We start from the raw sequence: 23,750 nt of genomic DNA on the forward strand, positions 1-23,750 counted from the left end.
AAAGTTGTTTGAGTTCCTTGTATATTCTGGATATTAATCCTTTGTCAGATGAAAGAGAAATACCACATGTTCTCACTTATTGGTGGGAGCTAAAAATAAATAAATAAATTCACACACACATACACAAAAAAAGAAACCAGCAGGGGGGAAGAAGACACAACAATTACAATTCCTTGAATTTGACATGACAAGCATACAGAAAGGACATGTTGGGTGGGAGTGGGGAGAGAGAGGAGGGAGGGAGGTTTCGGTAACAGGCCGCAATAATCAACCACATTGTATATCGACAAAATTTTTAAACAAAATTATTTTTAAATTTATTTTTGGTCAGATTTGCCTAGGGCAAGGTAAATTGCCGTATATTACCAGCACTAAAATTCCTTTTCTACTTCAACTTTTCTACTGCAAACCTGCCCCAGTTTAGCACTGAAGTTCAATACTTCCATTTAGGCTTATCGGTAGTCAGTCTTCCATCTATCCTTCCAGTCTATAGTACTCCTGTCTATAAATCCTGCTCTCCAATCCAACTGAATTCTTTACTTCTTTCCGGGATGGTTGCTGCATTTTATCTTTCTACGTCTGTTGAAGTTTTGCCCTTTTCTCTCACCCACATGGATCCTTTCCATTCTTCGGGATTCCATTCAAATCCCATCCTCTACCCTACAGAGATCAAGAATTTTTTTCCTTCTATTTAATACAGGCAAGATCAAGTATGTCCACAGTGCAGTTCAGACATTGTTTATATCATTTGCCAGGCAATTAAATACATATTGTCTCACAGAAGACAGTGGGGAGTAAGCCAAAAAGTCAAACCGCAGGAAGACAGGCCATTGTACCTCACCCTAACCTCTGAAGACATCAATACCAACCTCTCTCATCACCTCTGCTGAGCTAGAACACCTCACAGGCTCTTCTCAAGACAGGGTTCCACTGTCAAACAGAGAGGGTACAGGTGATGGAGTGGTCAAATCTGAGTCTAGAAATTTCAGTTCTGCTTCTGACTTCTGCATCCCTTACAAGCTATGTGAACAGAAGGTTCTGTTTCTTCATTTTCAATGAAGTAACACATATGAAAGTATATGAAAACTTTTTTTGCACTTAGGTATAATAAATAGCCCATGTAATATTGTCTGAAACAATTATTTCAATCTTCTACTGAGGTAGAGCAAATGGTGTGCTGGTTATACAACCAACTCTCTGGGGAAAAAAATGTTCTGATTCATAGCATTTGCTGATTTCCTTAGTGCAAATATCTACCGTTATCCACAGGGGATACATTCCAAAACACCCAGTGGATGCCTGAAACCACACATAGTATTGAACCCTACATATATATGATTGTTTCCTATACATACATACCTATGATACAGTTCATTTTCTAAATTAGGCACAGTAAGATTAACAATAACTAATAATAAAATAGAACAATTATAATAATGTACTACAATAAAAGTTAGGTGAATGTGGTCTTTCTCTTTCTCTCTCTCAAAATATCTCATTAAACTGTACTCACCTATTTTCTAATGACTGCTTATCAGGGTACCTGAAACCTTGGAAAGCAAAACCCTAGATAGAGTGGGGGCCAATGGGCCCAGGGGGGATTTGAACTCCCACATGGCAGATTTTAAACAACCGATGGGACAGGGCTAAACACAGACTTGAGAAGAGATGCACAAGATGTATAAGAGCAATACACTCTTCTACAGCATTTTCACTATGCAACACAATAGATACGACTAACCTCAAGAGCATAGATAATCATAAAAGTTAGTAAAATAATTAATTCGGACGTGATCATGTTTGAGTACCACCTCCTGTTTTAAGCTTAAATTTAATTTCGTATTTATTATTTAATAATGGCTGACTTTAACTATCAGCCCACAACATCTCTGAGACTCTAACAATTGGCAGGTATAAGTCACCTCCGGCACACTGCTGGAGGCATCCATGTTTCTTCTCCAAATATATTAGTACAAGAGCAGAGTTTGAATCTCTGAGACTCTAACAATTGGCAGGTATAAGTCACCTCCAGCACACTGCTGGAGGCATCCATGTTTCTTCTCCAAATATATTAGTACAAGAGCAGAGTTTGATTGAGTAGTATATTCCAGTGTTTGCACATAATAAAAACTTAATTACTGTTTTTAAATGAACTGTGGTATACTTAAACAAAAAGACTGATTGCTTGAGATATTTAAAATATGTATTTATTCAAAAACTATTTATTGAGTGCACGCAATTTGCCAGATACTGTGCTAGCTAAGACAGGAGAAAAAAACATCATCGGGTTAATACCGATCATCAAATCTTCTGAAGCAACTGCTCAAAAAAATCTGATCAATTGTTTGTGGGTTCCTTTTAGGTCCTCTGCCCACACTTGTAACTAAGAGAGAATGGCCTAAAAGCTCTCACGCACCTTTACTCTTTCATTGTGCTCGACTTCGCCAAACGTGAAGAAACAGCAATACTGGTTTACATTTACATTCCCATTTTGCTCAATTCTGACCTTTTTTGCGGTTCCCTAAGGCCATCGCTCAGCACAGGGAACCTTAACACAAGCAGCCCCATGAGCGACAAACTTCAGAGGCCGCTGTTACTGAAACTGCCCACGGTTACTTTGGACTCTCTATGCCCTCAGACTCCCGAGGAGGCAGGTCCCGCTATTGTCCCATTTTATAAATGAGGAGACTGAGGCTCCCAGAGATTAGTTATCTTGCACGGAGTCATTTCATTAGTAAGGATTAGAAGCCAGCAGAACTCTTACTTGGATTTTTTTCCCTGTCACACCTCTGTCTTCCTTCCTCTTTTACAGAGCACAACAAGGTCTTATTACACTTGCTGACCTATGGCAGTCCAGAGAATCTTTTTAAAGTATGGGAGATGAGGTAGATGGTATATTATATTTAAATCTGCTTTTCAAATAAAATCACCTTCACAGTTTTTATCTCGCTGTCTGCTCATTTAAACATATCAGGAGGTGGAAGAGTGATGTCTTGAAGATGGAGGGCAAGTAATCAGAGGATTTGAAAGTCTCTTTCGGAGGTGGGTTCCAGCCTGAGTGGGGCATGTTAACTGAGAACCAAATGAAAAGTCAACCCTAACGAGATTTTCTTCTTTTTAAAAAATTTTTTTTTTTTTTTTCCCTTTTTGTCTTTTTCCGTGTCCGGCAACGGATCGCAACCCTCAGTCTGCATTTAAGGGAGTAACTGTGGCTATGTTTTGACCACTTCGTATTCTAAGGAGCATGAGGCTTTGCGTTATGGAGCCAAGAAGAGGAAAAGGAAGGATGATTAAAAACATGGAAGAGGGGCCGACCCCGTGGCTCACTTGGGAGAGTGCGGCGCTGGGAGCGCAGCGGCCCTGAGAGCGCCAAGGCCGCGGGTTCGGATCCTATATAGAAATGGCCGGTGCGCTCCCTGGCTGAGCGAGGTGTGGGTGACACCAAGCCAAGGGTTACGATCCCCTTACCGGTCACAAAAAACAAACAAACAAACAAACAAAAAAACCCCACCACACATGGAAGAGGCTTTACAAGTTTCAAACAGAATTCAATGTCAGAAAAAAAAATTAAACATCTTTAGAGATATCTAACTAAAAATAAACTAATTCTCATTCTTTATACATCCTTCCCTTTCATAAGACAAAAATGATCTGTTAATTTTCTTCTATTCTGGAGACTGTGAATTTTGTAGACATTTCCATGCATTTAAAAAGTTGAACACAATAATTTTCTTTAGGCCAGTCTAGTTAATAATAATAATTTAAAAATATAATGTGTGTAGTGTTCTAGCACTTAATTCTTATTACCACCCTCCAAGACAGTAGAGAAAATATTGCTATTATAATTTGCAATAAGGAAACCGAGGCTCACAAAGATCAATTTACCTGCTTGAAGTCACATAGTATTAAGTGGCGACTATGGTTAGAGTCCAGACCTTTTGTCTCCAGGTCAAACCATATCACATCGTCTTTCTTAGACCAATGACCAAACTTGTTGAAATGATGCAGGAAGGTTTATTCTTAGCCTATAGGTGCTTTGGGAATGCATTTTGGTACAGTGGGTTGAATTAACTGGGTTGTCTATTTTTCCAAACATTATTCAAAAATGGGGTGGCATTGTGGAATGGCCTGGAGGATGATTATAAAAGCCTTTTTCTTACAAGATCTGAATCACAAATGGTACATCTGAAGGATTATATAATTATCTCCTTACTATGATAAATAATTTGCATATTGAAGATTATAATATGCATAATCCTAACTTGTGGCGAATTTAACTTGAAGAAAAATTATACACTAAGGATTGGGAATTATTCGAAAGTCCAAGAGAAGAATGGTTGAATGAGGAGAAAATAATGTCATATGTAGTCATAACCAAAAGCATATATCTAAAGCATTTTTATGCCATTAAAGTGCCCAAAATATAATGTTAATGGAGGAAAAACTATATATACAGTTTTAATCCCAATTTTGATTTAAATAATACTGTATCTCTCTGTATATGTGTGCAAACATATAATTGAAAGAAAGTATTGAAATATACACTATATTAATAGTGTGGATTTTTTTTTCTGTGATGGGAAATGGTTGAGTTGAGGATATCTTAGGGAGCTGCTCTTGCAGGGTGATGATGCTGTGAAGTGAGCCACTGACTTTGACCACCAAGTCCATGTTTACTGTGTACCCTTAGTTACCCTGTGCCTTTGTTATTTTATATGTAAAGTGGGAATAATATTAGTATCTACCTCCTGGATTGCTGCTAAGATTAAAGGTGATAATATAAATACACAACAAATGGCATGGTTATTACACACAGTCATTCCTCAAATATTGCAGCTGTTGATTGTATTTTCTTCTTTCATACTTTTCTGAATTGCTCAAATTTTCGAGAGAATTTGTTTCCAATTAAAAACATAAATAAAAATAGAAAAGCTTTATACAAATTATTAGAATTAATTTAATTTAATTCTTACCTAGTGACTTGGTCATAGGAGGGCGATAAGGCAAACTGTTGCTAGTTTACCATATTTTAATCTATTGTAATTCTAACAATAATTTGGTAAGATAAGGAATTTTTCTCCCTGTTTTTACAAATGAAGTCTTGATCCTGGGCCAGGTTTTCACTGGTAGTAAGAATCAAGGAATGAAATTTCAGCTGAGTCTTGCTGTTCCCAACTCATACGTGTTCCGATAGTCCCGACTCTTCTTACCTGGCCCTCCCCACAGGAGTGTTCAATATCCCCAGTGTCCCTGCCTTCCCTGGTAGCTAAAGGAGAAAATTAAACATCATGAGCAAAAGAGTAAAGCATGCAAAGAGGCATAATGGGAATTCCGAAAAAAGGTCAGGGTATCCTGGGGTAGTGAGAACAGAGAGGCGGTGGAAACTGTGTGAGGCCCTGAGGGATCAATATTAATAATACAGGTTAGAGGGATATGCCCATAAAGGCATTTGACTAAAACAGCAATAAAGTGGCAGTATTTCCTGCCCTTCAAGTCTCTAAGGGTTTTTTTTAATGAGTGGAAAAAAAAATTTAATATTCTACAATTTTGCCACTACACTTTCTTTCTTGTGTTGCCACACATCCAGTGACTTTTATTATGACATTAAAATATTTCCCAGGCATTATTGCCACTTCTATCCAGTAAGAATTTTTAAGGGGGTTGGTAGTGGGGTAAATATGCAAATAGAGGACTAAGGAACATCTGACAATGCGGTTGCAAGACCTCCCACCCCCACCAATATGCATAGCCTCTCACAGTATTCAAAGACTTGAGCAGAAATCCCAACAGGATTCTCTTCCCAAAGTAAATAATTTCCAGTCCTATCACTGCATAAAATCACCCATCGAAGTGCATGGTTCAGAGTTACTGTCATCACATTCATAGCTCTTTGCAGCTGAGAGATTGTTTTCATTATAAAATGGAGTGCAATTTAGGAGAACCAAGACAAATGTGGATGCCATTGGATAATAGGCGTAGATTTTAATAGATATCCATTAATTTTAAGGTCTTGATTCCCTGCTCACTGCTTTTAAGAGAGTGTGAACCTGTTGAATACATACTGAAGGAAAAGTGGTTTGGAGTATCCTCTAGAGGACCTCTAAGGTCTCTTTGATACTAAGATTTTATAGTAATAACTACCATTTTCCAAATCCTTATTATGTACTAGGTTTCCATTTATGTATTCTACAGATAATTATTAAGTACCTACTTTTTGCTAGGCATTGGAGATACAAGGGTGAACAAAACAGACACTCCCTGCCCTTGGGTGACTCATAGTCTAGTAGGGAGACAATTAATGATAAGTGCCACAATGAAGGAAAACTGTATGGTGGTTGAAAACATGTTGAAGGGATTTCACCCACTCAGCAAGATCAAGGAAGGTTTCCACGAAGAAGTGCTGACTGAGCTAAGATACATGAAGGAGCAGGAATGAGGGCCAAGCTTCCAAGAAGGTCACTTTGGCTATAACAGAAAGCAAGGAGCAAGGATCAAGGTCGAAACAGAAGAGGATTCAGAGGAAGGAAGGAGCCAGACTGTGAAGACTTCTCTGCAGTAACCCGTGATCACAAATTCTTATCTGGCTCTCTGAATTAGACAATATCCTTACTTTGTAGAATAGGAAAACAAAGCTCAGAGTACCAAGGAACTGGCCCAAGGTCACAGAGCTAGTAGGTGCCATAGGCAGGTTGGAATAAGATCTATTTCAGGGCTCAGATTTTCAACCGATTCTCTCAGAATCTCACAATCCTACATTGACACATTGTCCAGTAGATGTTCCTTTTAGATGACCCATGAAGGATAATTTTATTCCCTGGTCCAGGTTCTAACTTTCTTCTGTCCTGGAAACAGTGCACCAGAGGGAGGATATTCTGCTGTGCTCTGCCAGGTGAGGGGTATGTCTTCTCTACCATCAAATTTGCATCCTTGTTTCAGATTCTATCTACTCTTCAGTTCTCTGGTCAAAGGCATCAGTATTCAGAACTCCCTTGGATGATTATAGTAGAATTTCACCAGGAAATAAAATAGACTGTTACATTGTTTCATTCACATAAAACATTTCTCTTGTTTATTGAACAGGAATAGCAACATGGGTTGTGTATTATGTACCAGGCATTTTGCTAAAGCATATTACACATATTATCTCATGGAAATCTCAGTGAGCCTCCCAACTAGGTAGAGATGTTTTATTATTCCCTTTTTACACATGAGGAAATTGAGAATAACAGGGTTTAAGTGATTGCCTCCGGTCACATAGTTTATAAGTGACAGAGGTGAGGTTTGAATCCAGGAGAACTGTCTGACTTCAAGGCTGATTTTTTAAACTTAAGGTTTCAAAAATTTAACTTTTAAAAGAGAATTAGAGTTTTAAGGGGTCACATAGTTTATAAGTGACAGAGGTGAGGTTTGAATCCAGGAGAACTGTCTGACTTCAAAGCTGATTTTTTAAACTTAAGGTTTCAAAAATTTAACTTTTAAAAGAGAATTAGAGTTTTAAGAGAATGAGTGAAAAAATAAAATTTCTGAAAAGACAGCATGCTGTTATGTACTGCAGTTTAACAATAATGTTATTGTTAAACAAGGAAAAACTTGTCATAAAAAGACTCTCTGTGGCTTTGACACCAATTATGGATGCTTTAGGAAATCAGTGTGATTTCCTAAATTAAGATATCGAATTTAAGACGCACGAGGGCTCTTTTAACAGAAATGGCTCCCTTCCCAATGATGAAGGATGCATACGTTTTGAGACAGTGTCAATGGGACTGTGGGGTTGGTGGAAAGATAAAAAGTGAGAAAGAATGAAAGAATTTTCTATCTTGGTAATCTTTAAAAGATTACAAATTTGTTTCCAAAGTTTATATGGTGAGATGGTGGGATGGAGGGGAAACCTCATTGTTCAGATACATCCATAGAACTAGATACTGTCTCTGCAGTGCTATATTTCTTCCTTTCTAAAGAAGAATGGTTTTTCTTCACAGTGCATTCATGTCAAAATTCTAAAACCTCTCACATGAGACTATCATATCAACCTTGTCAAGTCTCACTTGTTAAAATGAGTGGGATTTGAAAACTTCTGAGTGTGCTGTTACATTTTCCATTTATGTTCAGGGAATATGGCTCTGTAAAAATGAGGCCAAGACTAGTGGGGGTGGGTGATTTGAGGGACAGACAGCTCTAAATGAGTGAAATCAAATAGATTAATTGTTTCAGGTGGTCGACAGTAGTCTCCATGAAGGATGGGGCAAGGACTTTGGGAGAAAAATGTATTTTATTTTGTATGCTTTTTCCTTTTATTGCCCTCATTAGACTACTTGTTATCTCAAATGATAGAGTTTAAATAAAAGAATTTAATTTTTATTTGCTTCCCAACTATATACAACTCACAAATTCTCTATTTATCCACAGGGAAATAACAATAAAGGTAGTTCTTTTTTCTTTCTTTTTTATAACTCAGCAAGAGATAAAGTATAATGTAAAAATTTGATATTTCCGCAAAAATTTCTCAACTTCCAGAAAACGAATTTGATTTTTGTGTCAGGTTTGAGAAAAATGCAATGCTAAAATTAACCCTAATTGTATTTTAACTTTACCCCAAGTTCTATGTAATAGAGGATGCTGAGCAAGGGAATGACCAGAAGTTTTTCAGTGGGGGCAGGAAATGTTTATTGATAATAGAAAATTCACGACTATCAATTTCTATAATTCTTAGTATTTTTATTTCTATTACTGTAAGTAAAAATCTTTCAGGTTTACCAAGAAGCTTAGCCATTTTTCCAAAAAACGAATTTGGTGAAGATGCTTCCTTCCTAAGTAAACAAACAGCAAATTTCTTTCTCATTGATAGAAATAAAATGTTTTCCTCTAATAGCCAGTAGAGGGAGCTGTTGGCATTTCATTTGGCATTGTAAATCAACCTGGAAGTTCCCTTCTTAATTAATTCAATGTTTGAAATCAAACCACCGTTTAAATGTAATGATATTAATATGCAAAAATAGACGTGTAAACGTGGACATTTTCCATTCCCATTAAACTTTCTACACAACCACAGATTTCTGGTTCTTCCATGGCCCCTTCAGAGAGCTTATATTATAGAAATGTTGGCTGCTATGAATTAAAGCTGCTTAGAATTGAGTTCATGCACCTAGGCAATGATTCAACATTTCTAAGACTGATTGCAAGTCAAGAAAGAAAGCAGCTTCTTCCTTCAGCTCTTAAAAAAGAAAGAAAAGAAAAGAAATTTTTAAAAAAGTTTGACTTAGAAGGAGACTTGAATTTTTCAAAGAATAAAATATACACGCTAAGTTTATGATAAGTTTGAGTTTCTTTAAGCCAGGGGAAAGAATTCTCTGTAGTTAATGTTCTGGGTATATTTGATGCTGTCCTTGTGGTGAAATATAGCATATTGGTTTTTCTTAGTATTCCCTCCACCCTAAGTACATTTCCATAGCCATAGCTTTAAAAGAATTCCCTTCAAAGCGTCGTATTTAAAAGATACTTTTCCTTTCTGTACTTTGATTTTAGTTAAAATGGATTACTAAATAACAATTTTCAGGCACCTCCCTCACCAAGTATTATCTTTATCTCAATAGATACTAACATGCAATGTACATGCAACTGCAATTGCTACAATCTGCAGAAAGCAGAGCAGAGAGCTGAGGAAGGGATTACTCTGACAGTACTGCTAAAAATCCACTTGCCTACTCTCTAGGTAAGAGGAAGTTTGGGGAGAGGTGGAAATAATCATTCTGACTCATTTGAAGTTTTTCTCCTAAAATGAACATAAAAATAAAGTATTAAAATTTCAACCAATGATATTAAGGACATGAAATCTTATCAAACTTGAAATGGAAAATTACTTGAAAAGATAAAAAAGAAAGCAGTGTTCTGTTTTGACCCGGATTAATAAATGACAGTTAAAAACATCACCAATCGTTGCCGGTAAATTTAAGAAGATTTCTTCATTAGTTTACACTGAGCATAATAGCAATATAGGGTTAATTGTGTTTCTGAGTACCTAAAATAGTGCCGCTTTCTCGGGACAGTATGATGTGTTGCAATTTGCAAACTAAATGCTAAGCCAAAGTCATTTCCCTTGTTCACAAAACATGTGGAAATTCTTGGAAAGAAGAAAAAAAAGATTTTAAGAAATCTGAATGTGGACAATGTTCTGTGCTTTTTCCAAGTAGTGTGTATTTTCTTAAATCACTTATTCTCTTTAATGTGTCAGGTTCGATCTACGTTTCGTATTGATTTCTGTTCCTTCCAATCAAAATTAATTTTGCTGTCCTTTCAGAAAGAACTTTTTAGAGCACAAAATAAACCACTCGTGCAGGTAGAGCTGGAAGACAAGGAACAAAAGTACTGTATTGTATTTCTTGAGTGGTTCTGATAGCTGGAACAAAAAAAACCCCCAGCACTATTAAAAATATAATTTCGGGTAAAATTTTGTTCCATGTGAAGCATTAATTTTTATAGAGACTTATATATAAGCTCTCATTTGAATAATAATGTAAAATTAAATTTAAATTGTAAATAACGTCCAGATACTAGTTGTTTCCTGGCTCAAATTCTTTAGCACATATGGTGCTAGCATAAGCTTGTGCCTGTCTGCCTACTCTGGGTAATTTTGCATGCAAATAGTTTTAGTGCCTATGTTGAGGTGCTAAAACGTGTTTAGTACACTTGAAAATATTTGCATTGCAAAAGGAGAGCAAATCTCCTGAGGAAAATCAAATTGATATTTTGTATTAAGAGACCACTTTGGGCACTGCATGGCATTCTTCTATGGAGAATTCTGTTTACAGTGCAACCCGCATTTTTAATTGACCTTTAGAAAAGAAGGTCTGGCTACAGCTTTGCCAGGTTTATAAACCGTTGGACCGTCTTCTGGCAGCATTCACCCCATTCATCAGCAGGAGCAAGAGAGAGAAGGAAGGAATCTACTTGCCGTGGCTGGACTGTAGCTTTTCATGCCTCTATTTGGTGGATTGGTAGGATAAAAATGCTAATTATAATTAAAAGTTTCATCTGGAACGTGCCTAACTAATTAGCCCACTAACTAACCAGCTAACTCAGGAAAGGCTTCAGTGCAGCGGGGCAGCAGTGGGTGCTGGGTGTGAGGCCCCACACGCGCTCCCATTTGCCTCGCTCCCATCTGCTGCCTTTACGGGAACCGGTTCGTTAAGAGTCTGAATTGAATCCAAATAAAATGCCTTTCTGATGCAATCCCAATGACTGGTGCCATTCTACGCTGCATTATGTCAAATTAGAGTTCGTTTGGAAAAGAAGCTACAGAGATCCTACATAAATGTTAGTGCAGAAACTTGTTCAGATAAGAGTTCTGCACAAATCCAGCATCCGATTTCTGTAAACAAATCATTCCCTCCTTGATTTGCCCCTATTCACCAAGACTGATTAAGAAATTAGCACTCTGAATAAAGTAATAAATAAAATATAAGAGGCATGCCAGGGAGAGGTTTGTGGAACTTTTCTTGGAACCATGTTTTTAGAGCATTTTTTACATCGATTAATTCAGGTGTAGTATGCTGCTGATATAAAATGAAAGTAAGTTCAGTATCCATAAGAGAAACAGATGATACTAGTACTATAGGAGAAATTCAAATTGTGGGACGTCTCTGTCTGCACCTCCCTGCTCTGAGGAGAAATGATGCCAGATGGAATTCTATAGCTCCCACTGTCGAAGAGCAGCTCTATCGCTTCCAGCCCAAGCACCGTGCAAGAGCTGCCTGCTATCGATGCTTATATTGGCTAAAACTCTGGGGTATGATCTAGATTTTCTCCCCTATATTTTACTCTTTCACGCCTAATATTTTATCCTTTCATCCCTGCCACTTCCCTCAGTGTGTAAGGTGCAGTATTTTGTGTCAATGAATAGCCAGAGACAGGTAGCAGGCAAGAGCCAAAAGGAATTCATTATAAATACAAACCAGTAAGAAGGCACTCACTTACTGTTAGTGAAGCTCCACTTTGCAATCTATTTCCTTTAAAACAATCTTTTAAAAAAGGAGCCTCTGTTGTCTGAGCAATCCTGGCACATCGATCAATCCATTAAAGAAGTAAATAAGGCAATAACTAAACAATAAATCATTTTGAATTTCATGCATGCACAAACCTTTTGATGCATAAATGACAAGAAAGGTTTAGATTCGGAGGCTGCAGCCTCTTCTCCCATAGTTTTGCATACAGGATAAAGAGTTGTTCTACATTGTTCACTTTGGTCTCCAGATCAAGGGGCTCTTTTCACCCCTTTGGTGGTGGTGTGTGTATAACGCACGCACAGCATGGGAGTTTGTGTGTTTGGGGGGGGCATGCTGTTTGGGGGAAGCCTACCACACATTTCTGCAATCGCAGACAGTGGGCAAACAGCTGTCTCCACAGCTGAGGCCACTGGAACTGCTTGTGCTGCTCCAGTAACTCAGGAGCACCGGCTGGTCCCTAGATGGCACAGAGCACTGTGCCTGCAGCAAAGTGCCTGAGCTTTCCTGGGGCTGAGCAGGCGGGGACTTTGCCACCAGACACAATAAGCATGTGAAATGGGGGTTCATGAATAATTCATCCTTGGTATCCTATGAAACAAAGAAATAATATGTTTGCTGGTAGATAACTGTGTTGTGGCATTTGTAAATCTTTCTGAATTTAGAGTTGATCATGTTTCTCTTGTTGGTGAAGAAATGTGTGTGTGTGTGTGTTTTCCAAAACAAAAAGTTGGGAGTTCAACACAGTAATCTTACAGTGAAGGTTTCCCATGAAATGTTGGATGGGTTATACTAATTTGGCTCATGATTTAGGATTTTAAAAAATCTCATTCAGTGAAGAGAGATGTTAAAATGATTTTACTGCAATAAACTACAGCAGGATACCAAGTTCTCAAGGAAATTATTTTTTTCCTTATAGGCAGCCAGCCCACTTTCGCTAATGCAAGTTTCATTACCGTGGACTAGAAAACAGTGGTGCCTCCAGCGTTACACTACAGCATGGGAGGACTGATTCTTCACTTTTACTAAAATATTAGTAAAAATGATACTTTGGTGAATTGAGCCCTAAATTGCTTTAGTGACAGTTAAATACCCACTAATTTAACACCAGTTATATTGGCAATAAAATGACCCCCAACCAAGTTAAGCCACCATCCTATTTCTGTACAATAGCTCCAGACCTAATGCCAGTGATCTATAAAGCTACTGGGTAGAGTTTATGAATTTGCATAATGAATATTTCTAGAGTGTTATATAAAGTAGCTAGCTACTCAAACTTATAATTGTTATTTATAATTAGTATCTGTGTATTCATTTCATTTATTCTTTAATAACCCTGAGGAAAAAAAAAAGAAAATGATTTAATAGTTCTTTATTATCTTGAGTTAAGCCACCATCCTATTTCTGTACAATAGCTCCAGACCTAATGCCAGTGATCTATAAAGCCACTGGGTAGAGTTTATGAATTTGCATAATGAATATTTCTAGAGTGTTATATAAAGTAGCTAGCTACTCAAACTTATAATTGTTATTTGTAATTAGTATCTGTGTATTCATTTCACTTATTCTTTAATAACCCTGAGGAAAAAAAAAAGAAAATGATTTAATAGTTCTTTATTATCTTTGAAATGACAACCTGGCAAAACAAATCATGGTGATGTTCTCTGTCATCTCTCCAACAATTATCTCAAATCTGTCTTCTATTATTCACTCATGCTTTCTCCATAACACTTTTTTTTTCTTTTTTGCAATATCTCCTTGCAGTCTCCCTAGCTTTCAGGTTGCCTGTGAATTATTGTGTATCTATAAACCTCACACAATCTGATATGTTTGGCAGGGAAAGTCAGAAAGAAGCCACGTTAATTTTGCTCAAAGAAAAAAAAAACAAGCAAAAACAAAATATGGATCTGCCAATTACATACCAGAATGAAAATACAATTCCTTCTTGCTTTCAGGTGAGGGAGCTGGCAGTTGAGAATTGGTAGGCAGTGGGACAGGCAGTGAAAAGAAGAGCAGTGAATGCTGTGTGATGTGTGTTTTCTGGTCTTTGCTGTTATTGTGATTTGTTTCTTTAAGCTCCAATAATGTACCAGATAGTAGACTCACTATATGTACACACACACACACACACACACACACACACACACACACACACACACACACACACACAGGAAACGACTACTTTCTTTACCCTGGCTGTGTAGGATTAAGATTGTAAACAAAATTATGGTGGTAGATTGCTTCTCACCTTTTGAAAAGATTATAGATTTCCAGTGCAGATAATAAATAAATAAGTGGTAACAATGTCCTGGAGCCAGTGAGATCATCAGGAAAAGAGGCGACAGCCTTAAGAGGAACAAAACATAAACGAGCCTTAAAGGACTGAGGCAGAGACTACTGGGCAGTTTCCTCACTTTCCATTGTCTGCTTCCTTCCACTGCCTCCTTGTGTACTTGGCTTTGGTGTGAGACATCAAAGTTGCTAATGCCTCCTCTCCAAGCCTAGACACTTCTTCAGTTTCAGTAGGTTATTGAAAGAGCCTGGATTGCTATGATTTTCTGGAATATCATCGCCTGGACTTCCTATATTTTGTTTTCAGTAAGTAAAAGAATCCGTTATGGGGATAACAGGCAAATTTGTGGTTTTAACTATGTATATTATTCTATTTAAACATCTGAGAACTATAAGGAAATTTAAATAAAAGGTATTTAAGAATTTGTGCTATGATCACACAAAGAGCAATCAAAGAGAACAGACAGCAACAAATCAATCAACAACTTATAAAATTGATAGTATATTTAAAGTTAACCGCCCCCCCCCCAGAATCTGTGCATCAGAGACACTTGGATTTGAATCCTATCTCTGCTACATTTATACTACAATGGACAGTTAACCTCCCTGAACATATTTCTTCATCTGTAAAATGGGGACAAAAATGCATATGTCTCAGAATATTTTTTAAAAATTAGAACTAGTAATTTAGTGTATATAAAATGTGCATGGTAACTTGTAATCCTCTAAACACATTAGAATCACCTGGAGAGCTTTGAAAAGCTACTGATGTCCTGTTCCCACCTCCAACCAATTAAATCTGAGTCTCTGAGGAATGCACTTTGGCATTACAGTTTTGTTTTTTTTTTTTCTCCTTTTTGTCTTTTTTACTGACCGGTAACGGGATCGCAACCCTTGGTGTCGCGCCCGTACCGGGGACCGGCAACGGGATCGCAACCCTTGGTGTCGCGCCCGTACCGGGGACCGGCAACGGGATCGCAACCCTTGGTGTCGCGCCCGTACCGGGGACCGGCAACGGGATCGCAACCCTTGGTGTCGCGCCCGTACCGGGGACCGGCAACGGGATCGCAACCCTTGGTGTCGCGCCCGTACCGGGGACCGGCAACGGGATCGCAACCCTTGGTGTCGCGCCCGTACCGGGGACCGGCAACGGGATCGCAACCCTTGGTGTCGCGCCCGTACCGGGGACCGGCAACGGGATCACAACCCTCGGTGTTGTGCCCGCACCATGCTCAGCCAGTGAGCGGGAACCGGTCTCCACATGGGATCTGAACCCTCGCCGCCACGCTCCCAAGCGGCGCACTCTCCAGTGTGCCATCGGGCCGGCCCTGGCATTACAGTTTTTAAAAGCTCCCCAGGTGATCCTAGTGTACAGCCAAGGATTTGAACAGCTGATAGAAAAGTCCAAAAATGAATGAATACCCTTTAAATATCTTCCAATTCTCCTTGTTCATGTGATAGGAATATTAGCCTAATTAGGACACATTTTTATTACTGGAAAGAATCCTCAAGAGCAATTAATTCATCTCTATGCTTTGAAAGTAAAGCACTTGAGAGCAGGAGGATTGAAGTGACCTTGGCCATGTAGTTAATGGTGGAAATAAGACTGGGATCCGGGTATTCCTTTTAGATGGCATTGTCCTCCCTAGCATAGCTTTTCAGAGGGTAGAGGGGTTCTCAGATGAGGCTAAGTTTTATCTTCACTTCTTTCTTTCCTCTGCAACGTTTGGCAGCAATGAGGATAAAACAAATGTCAGAAGTGAAGGATTAAACCCTCAATTATTGTCTTCTTTAGCGTGGACTAGTGGCATTCATTTATGGAAACTTTTGAGCAGAGAAAGTGAATCTGCTTCCACGGGGCTGGCACATGCATATGTAGGATGGCTTCTGATACCCGGTGTCATCATAATTCTACATCTCACTGAGCATTTCCAGTGTGATTGATACGGAAACTCTGAGCAACTTACCACAACACAGTTCTGAGCTAGCACACAGGTGCATTTAATTTTTAATTACTCTTAAAAATATTTTTAATAATTAGTAGCAATAACCACTAATTGGCATGTAAGCCATTCTTGCACCAGCAGGCAAACTGTAGGTTTACTCCCGCACACCCACACCCAATCAACTGAAAATTACTTGAGTGCTTATCTTATAATTACTGCACTTAATGCTGTTTGCATTGTTTGGAAGCTTTAGTGATTACTTTATTTTTATTTATTTATTTATTATTATTATTTTTTACCTTGAACCTGTACATGGAACAGCAAAAATTAGTATTTTGCTCAGTAACATCTTATTTACACTGAGGTGTTTAAACACATATAGGGGAAAAATAATATAGGGTTTTGTCTTTACTTGCTGAATGTATTTCCTCTGTTTATACTTCAGTTAGATAGATAGACCCCATGTAGAATATGAAATTGCTCTAACTACATACATGTCTTTCTGGTTCTCTCCTCAATGCCATGCAGTAGGGCACAATTATATTTTTAGAACAACACTCAGCCTCTGTGCACCTTTATGCCTTCCGTTTATTGATTTTGCAAGTATTTCTGGGTAAAGGGGGAATAAATTGAGAATGTCTCTATTAAAGAAGAGGCCAACATAGTTAAAGTTGTATAGTTTTTTCCTTGAGTCAGTAAGTGATATATATTTGTGCCAGTAATTGTGCTCTTGCTCTGAAAGTGGCAGTCACCATGAAGCACACAAATGCATCATGAAATAAACTGAGATTATTGGTATGCTAACGCAATTTTAGAAATAACTGATGGATCTGCCAATTTTTTCATAATAGTAAATGGCACATAAAATTTTATGATAAGAGAGGCAAAAGATAAAAATTTGACTTTATAATTGTAGGACATTATGTGTTGGTTATGAACTGATGCTGGATAAAGACATGGACATGAATATTCCTTTTGTGTTTATTCACTCACTCACTCATTGGAAATATGAGGTGCCAAGCAATGTGCTAGGCAATGAGGACACAAAAAGAATAAGACATGGGAAAGTGTAGTCTGAGGAGTCAGAAAATCTTGGTCATGTAACTAGGAAACTGGGAGACTTCGTAAAAACTATTTGATCTCTTAGAACCTCATTTTTTTGTCATCTGAAATGTGGGAATATTACTATCTACCTTAAGAGCTCATTGTGAAGATTAAATGAAATAATGTACATGAATTAGTTTGTACATTCTTGGTGTACAATATTTACTTAATGTATGTAGGTTATAATTTTAATTAGATCAAAAACTCATAGTCCAGGGAGAGAATAAGATGTATTTATCACCTATAGGATTCTTTGATTGCAGGCAGTAGAAACTCACAGGATCAACTAGAATGCCAGAGAACCAGGCTTGGAAATACGGGAAGAACTAGGCATATGTCTGAGGATGTGAGTACCAGGAACTTCTCAACAGTCTTAAAAAACACTGCCAGTGAACAAACACCTTTCAACTTTCCCCCTTGTTTTTGCATCTTTGTTCTTGAGATTTGAAGTCTGGGGGGTTAAGAAGAGGGAGGGGGGGAGAGAGAGAGAGAGAGAGAGAATAGAACTCTGGATGCCACTAAAAAAAAGGGGTTGACAGGTGATGAGTAGCCCAATGTCAACACAAAATATGTAACACAGAATCTGAATACAGTGCCATAAGGAGGGTTGGCTTTATGAACATGTAATCTGTGCAATCACAAAGGACCCCATGCTTAGCAGGCCCCACTCTTCTTGCTTTGATGCTCTGTGTCACCATTTTGAAATAATTTATGAACAAAGGGTTCCACATCTGCATTTCGCACTGGTCCCGGTCATATGTTCCATAGTACAGATGTATACAGAGCTCTGAAGAAGAACAGAGTGTGGAGAACATCAGGTGCAGACTCATGAAAAGACTAGGAAAGGGCCCCAGGAATGAGAGTTAAAGTCACAGTCAGAGGTTGCTGCATGAAGAAAGGGAGCAGGGCATTCAGGTGATGAAAACCCAGAAGCAAAAGCCATCCACAGTTTTTATGATCAAAGATTCTACACACAATTCTGGCACCATTTGAATTCAAACCCATCCTCTTGAAGAGTAGTAAAGCAAGGAAATTATGACTACAGATGGAAGAAAACAACTTCCTCTGTCTGGAAGTCTGCAGAGCAGCAGAGGAGACCTGCAGGAGCTCCAGGAAGAATCTCACCAGAGCCAAATAAACAAGCGTGCCCCCAGGCCACTGGAAATGTGTGCCTTAGCTGTCAGCTAGGTCTTCTTTCCAGCCAGCCTCCTCCTGGAGTCACGGGAAGAGTGAGCTGTCCCCAGTGTAGAATCCTGTCTTCCTGGCACCAGGCTCCTGTGTTTATGGCAGGGCTTTTGAGTTGGGCGGTGGGAGGATGAGCAGAGCAGTTGAGTAGTTTTCCATGTATTCTTTTAAGAGTGATGCAGCTCCGCTTTTCAGTGTTTCCTGATACCGAGACTTTTTCCATTCTTTTATCAAATATTTTTATAGAATCTCAGGCTTCTAGGCCAACTCTTTTTCCAAGGCATGAATTCCCTTAACATGCCCAACAAGTGCTCCTCTGGCCTTTGCTGGAGCACCTCCAGTTCATTCCAGTTTTGGATAGATTTAATTGTGAAAAAGTTCTTCCTTCTATTGGCTGAACTTGGCCTCTCTGTAACATTTACCAAGACATGCTTTGAAATTACCCAGATTGAGCCTGACTCCTTTTCCTCATGCAAACTCAAAATAAATTCTTTAATTACAGTGAAAATTTTCTTTGCCCTGGGACCCATTCCACTGGGAAAATATATATGATTTTCTTTAAAGAACGTTCCTTTGAGCACCTTGAGAACTATATACTAAAGGGTGGGGCCTGAGAGAATCCTCCTGTAAACGGAATGGGATTGTGTTATGTTTCCAGGATAGCACAGGCCTGAAAGTTTCTCCTGCAGATTCATTTTGCCTTTCGAACTTTGTACTCTCCGTGGGAAACAACTTTCTCCATTCCCTCTGTCATTTGTAATGCACCAGGCTCTTATCCAGCTGAAGCCATTGCATGAGAGACAGAGCCAGTCACAAGCACACTCGTGCCAGGAAGGACAGCCCAGACATTTGCCATCTGTGTCTCAGACTTCTCAGCTTTCTCCAGCTCTGTCTAGGGACACACCCATGCACACTATTTCCCATCCCCTAGCAGTGGGAACAATTGGCACTTTGCACAACACTAGATTTCAAGGGAGGCCTTATTTTATAAGATTTCCCTCAAATTTTAGTGAGTTGTTTTTCAATGATGTGCTGGAGTATCATGCATTCAGATGGGTGTGTTGAAGTTAATCTACTCAATAATAACAATAAAATCATCATTTCTAGTGTGATCTGAATTCCTTTTGGTAAATTTTGAGCTTCTAAGATATGGTAATGGTGATCAAGATTTTGATAACAAATGTCTTGCTTTAAGCCATTCCAGATTGGATGTTGAGAACACTAAAATGTGGAGCTATAGTTGATAGCAACAGAGAATCATAATCTTTGTTAATTAGATTTAGTGCTGTTGGCATTGTCACTTGTTTTCTTGCAGCAAAGATTTAAAAGGTATTAAAATACATATTAAAATATGTTTTAGACATACACATTTATATCTCCTCACTTTTCTTATAGAAGACAATATGAAGCTGTAAATATTCAGAATTAATCTTCTGCTTCAACTCCACTTACTATTTCAAAATTCACCCACAGTGTCAAATCACACTGTTCTTCCCTTTTCAGTTTTGTCCCGTGGAGATATATACTTGCCTACCTCGCTTAATAAAATAAAATGTCAGTCCTGTAAGGTTGAGAATGCAGAAAGAACCATAGCAGAGGCATGATGGCCACCTGGGCAGCTACAACACAAGTCCAGCAGGACCGTCCCCTCTATGAAGGAATCACTCACTCCATGGCCAAATTTGAGGGGGCTAGACTTGGTTTTAATAATTGATGTAGCAGGTGGCAGTGGTAGAAGAATAGAGACTTCTCTAATACAACTCAAGTGAGGCTCCGAGATTCATCCCAGCAGCAAATTCTCTCTCTGTTACCAGATTTGAGGGATCTGGGCTTGGTATCCTTAGAGGAGCTAGTGGTTTTCTTGCTAGTGTTACAGCATGCTGGTATGTAAGTATTTGGAAGGGTAGTTCCCGGAGAAATGATCTAAAGTAGAAATTATGGGCAAGAGAAGGAAATGCTACATGTAGTTTTTAAAAACTTGGGCTTTTCGCACTTCTTAAGGTCATCGGCAAATTCAAATCAGAATGAGATGTAAAATCACAATTTAAATGGTAAAGCATTAAACTAGCTGGTGGCAAATAGATGTAGTTTACAGTCTGTTTTAGTAGTCATGAATCCTAATATCTGGTTGGGAAGCTTTTTTGGTTTTGCTTGTAAAATGTGTTGTTTTGTGTTTATGGCGGGAGTTAGGTCATGGCATGGCTCGTAGGGCCCTGGGTTCCTGAGTCACAGGAAGCTCAGATTCCAGCATCGGCTGCATGACTTCCTTGTAGTGTGACCTTAACCGCTCTGTCCTGTTTTCTGTCTGAGGCATGGAATAAAAATGCTCTCGTAGGGCCCTGGGTTCCTGAGTCACAGGAAGCTCAGATTCCAGCATCGGCTGCATGACTTCCTCGTAGTGTGACCTTAACCGCTCTGTCCTGTTTTCTGTCTGAGGCATGGAATAAAAATGCTCTCATAGACTTTGGTGAGGAATACAGGGGTTAACAGAGGGAAAGCACTTAGAAGGTAACTTAGTTCAGGGTAAATGTGCAGGACCTGTTAAGTGTTATTTACCATTAAGCAGATAGAATAATAAATATTTTCAACATTCATCAATAAAAATCTTTGGTACTGGTGTCTAGGGAAACTTGTAACTGGGTATTTTATTTTCCACACAGGCTGCAGTTGAGAAGCACTTTGTTTGGAATGATGTGAATGCTGAGGACAGGGGTCAGGAGAAAACAGTCCCTCACCTAAACAGAAAATGCAACTTCAGCTGTGCAGAGAAAACTCCATGTACTTCTGCTTATTGTTGTTTTTGTTGAAAATATTAATTTAATTTTATGAAAGGGATTAAAATATTCCAGAGAGCCAAGAAGGCTGACTGTCCAGATAGAGAAAGCTGTATATCCCTGAAGACAAATTTGTGTTCTGTCACATACCGGATTTGGAACTGCAGAACTCTTAAGTAACGGTTTTACTCCTGAGAGAGCAAGGCGTTGAGACTGGGGACCCTAAATGCAGCCTTAGTACATAGTGACACTCAGCTCTACATGGTGGCCCCAATATTTTATGCTCTGGCCCCTTGTCCTAACATGGGACATATTGGCATTACATGTAGGAGGTAAAATTCTCTCAGGCATTGTTGGGACAGTGTCAATGCTTCTCAGTTCCCCTGCCCTGGTCTTCAGTTATCCCGCATCCCTTTTTTCTTTGTAGTATCGTTAAGACATCTTCAGCAAACTTGTGAATTACTTTAAAAGGTTTATATTCTAATAAATTATCAGACCCATACATGATCTCCCAACTTTCCCTAATTTTATAGCTAAAGAAAACGATGACTGTGACAGGCTAAATAAAGATCACAAAGCCTGCCAGTGTTGGAGCTGATCTGATTTCTAATACCTGGTTCAATCGGTATGCAAAGAGGTCTATTAAGTAGCACACTGGATTCATTAAATAATAATAGTATTACGATGATGATGATGATGATAGCAAATACTTTTTGAGTACTTATTATGTGCCAGGCATTGTTTCAAGTGCTTTACGTGTATTAATTCATGGAGTCCTTTCAACAAGAAGGTATAATTATCATTCCCATTTTACAGAATGGATAAACTAAAGCATGATTAGGTTAAGTAACTTGCCCAGGGTCACATGGTTATTAGGTGACAGAACTAGGATTTGATTTCATGTAATTCAGCTACTGAGTCTATGCTTTTAAGCACACGCTATATATACTACATCCTATTTACTTAAATATTTCTGCCCACATATAGTGTAATCCATTCTTATTAATCTTCTTTAACTTAAAAATGTCTACATCTAGGGCTGGCGGTTAGTTCAGTTGGCTAGAGTATAAATAATGCTGATAAGATCCAGGGTTAGATCCCTGTGCCGACCAGTTCCCCAGCCCCCAAATGTATAAACCTTTGATTACTGATTTAATAAAAAATTATCACAAGCCACACATGTGCATTTTGTACCTTTCATATAAAGTTATTTATGTACACAGGAAATTCTTTTTTAAAATTGATATGTGTCTATGTCTATATTAAGATTTACCACCTGCAGGACATTTATCTAGAATAGCAGTGAACGATGTTCAGATTGTTAACATATTCTGGCCAATTAAGTTAACAAAACTGTCATGTTTAGAGGATTCACTTCTAAAAAAAATTAACAATTAAAATAAACTTGACACTAAAGCTGTACTCATCATAATTCAATTTCATTTACATTCTGATTTTGAGGGCTCGGTGAGTTTTGTGATGGCCTCCCTATTGACATAATTTTACATTCCAAACTAGGGTACATATAGAAGGGGCTGGCAATTAAGCTATCTTTAAATGATATTTCATGAAATAGGTGAGTTTTGTGATGGCCTCCCTATTGACATAATTTTACATTCCCTACTAGGGTACATATAGAAGGGGCTGGCAATTAAGCTATCTTTAAATGATATTTCATGAAATATTCTAAAAGTTATTTCATATGAACATATCACTGGAGGCCACTTTTTTTATTTATCACTTCCTCACATTAAAATGCAAAAGATAAAAATAAATCTGAGTTATTTAAGCTTAATAACTTGATCTGGTGGATCCCTTGATATGAGAATTTAACTCCACTTTTAATGTATGCATGTAATGCCATAATGGGATTTACAGAAAACAAGAGAAGGGTTGGGGTATTCCCTCAGTAATTAAAACATCAAACTCAGTAAATGATAGGATTTTTACATGAGAAATGGAAATTCTGAATAACAAATAATGCAAATTATTTGAAATTAGCAAGATGATATCTATGCTCCATACCTGAATATACAATATTTTATATGTAGAAATTTTGTTTTCTCTCTCCAGAAAGCATCTAGAGGTTATTATTTCTTTATTATTGTTGTTATAATTTTACTGTTCACATTTTCACATACTAAACCCTTCCATGCAGCTCACCCTAAAGTAAAAGAACCCATCCATCTCAAATAAGATGTATACTCTAATTTTGCTATAGAGTTTCTTTAAAAAAAAAATAAAGTAGTGAACATACTCAAAAATTATGTTCTTTGCAGGAGTAGTACTGCTAAGAGTTGGCTGCATTATTGCAGATATGAAACTTTTAGTCTTTATTATTTATTTGGATTTTACTGTATAGCAAAATAAAGAACAATAGGGAAAACACACACACACACACACACACACACACACACACACACACACACACACACACACACACACACACACAC

The sequence above is a fragment of the Galeopterus variegatus genome, unplaced genomic scaffold (genome assembly GCF_000696425.1).
Source record: "Galeopterus variegatus unplaced genomic scaffold, G_variegatus-3.0.2 Scaffold3471, whole genome shotgun sequence".
NCBI classification, from domain to species: domain Eukaryota; kingdom Metazoa; phylum Chordata; class Mammalia; order Dermoptera; family Cynocephalidae; genus Galeopterus; species Galeopterus variegatus.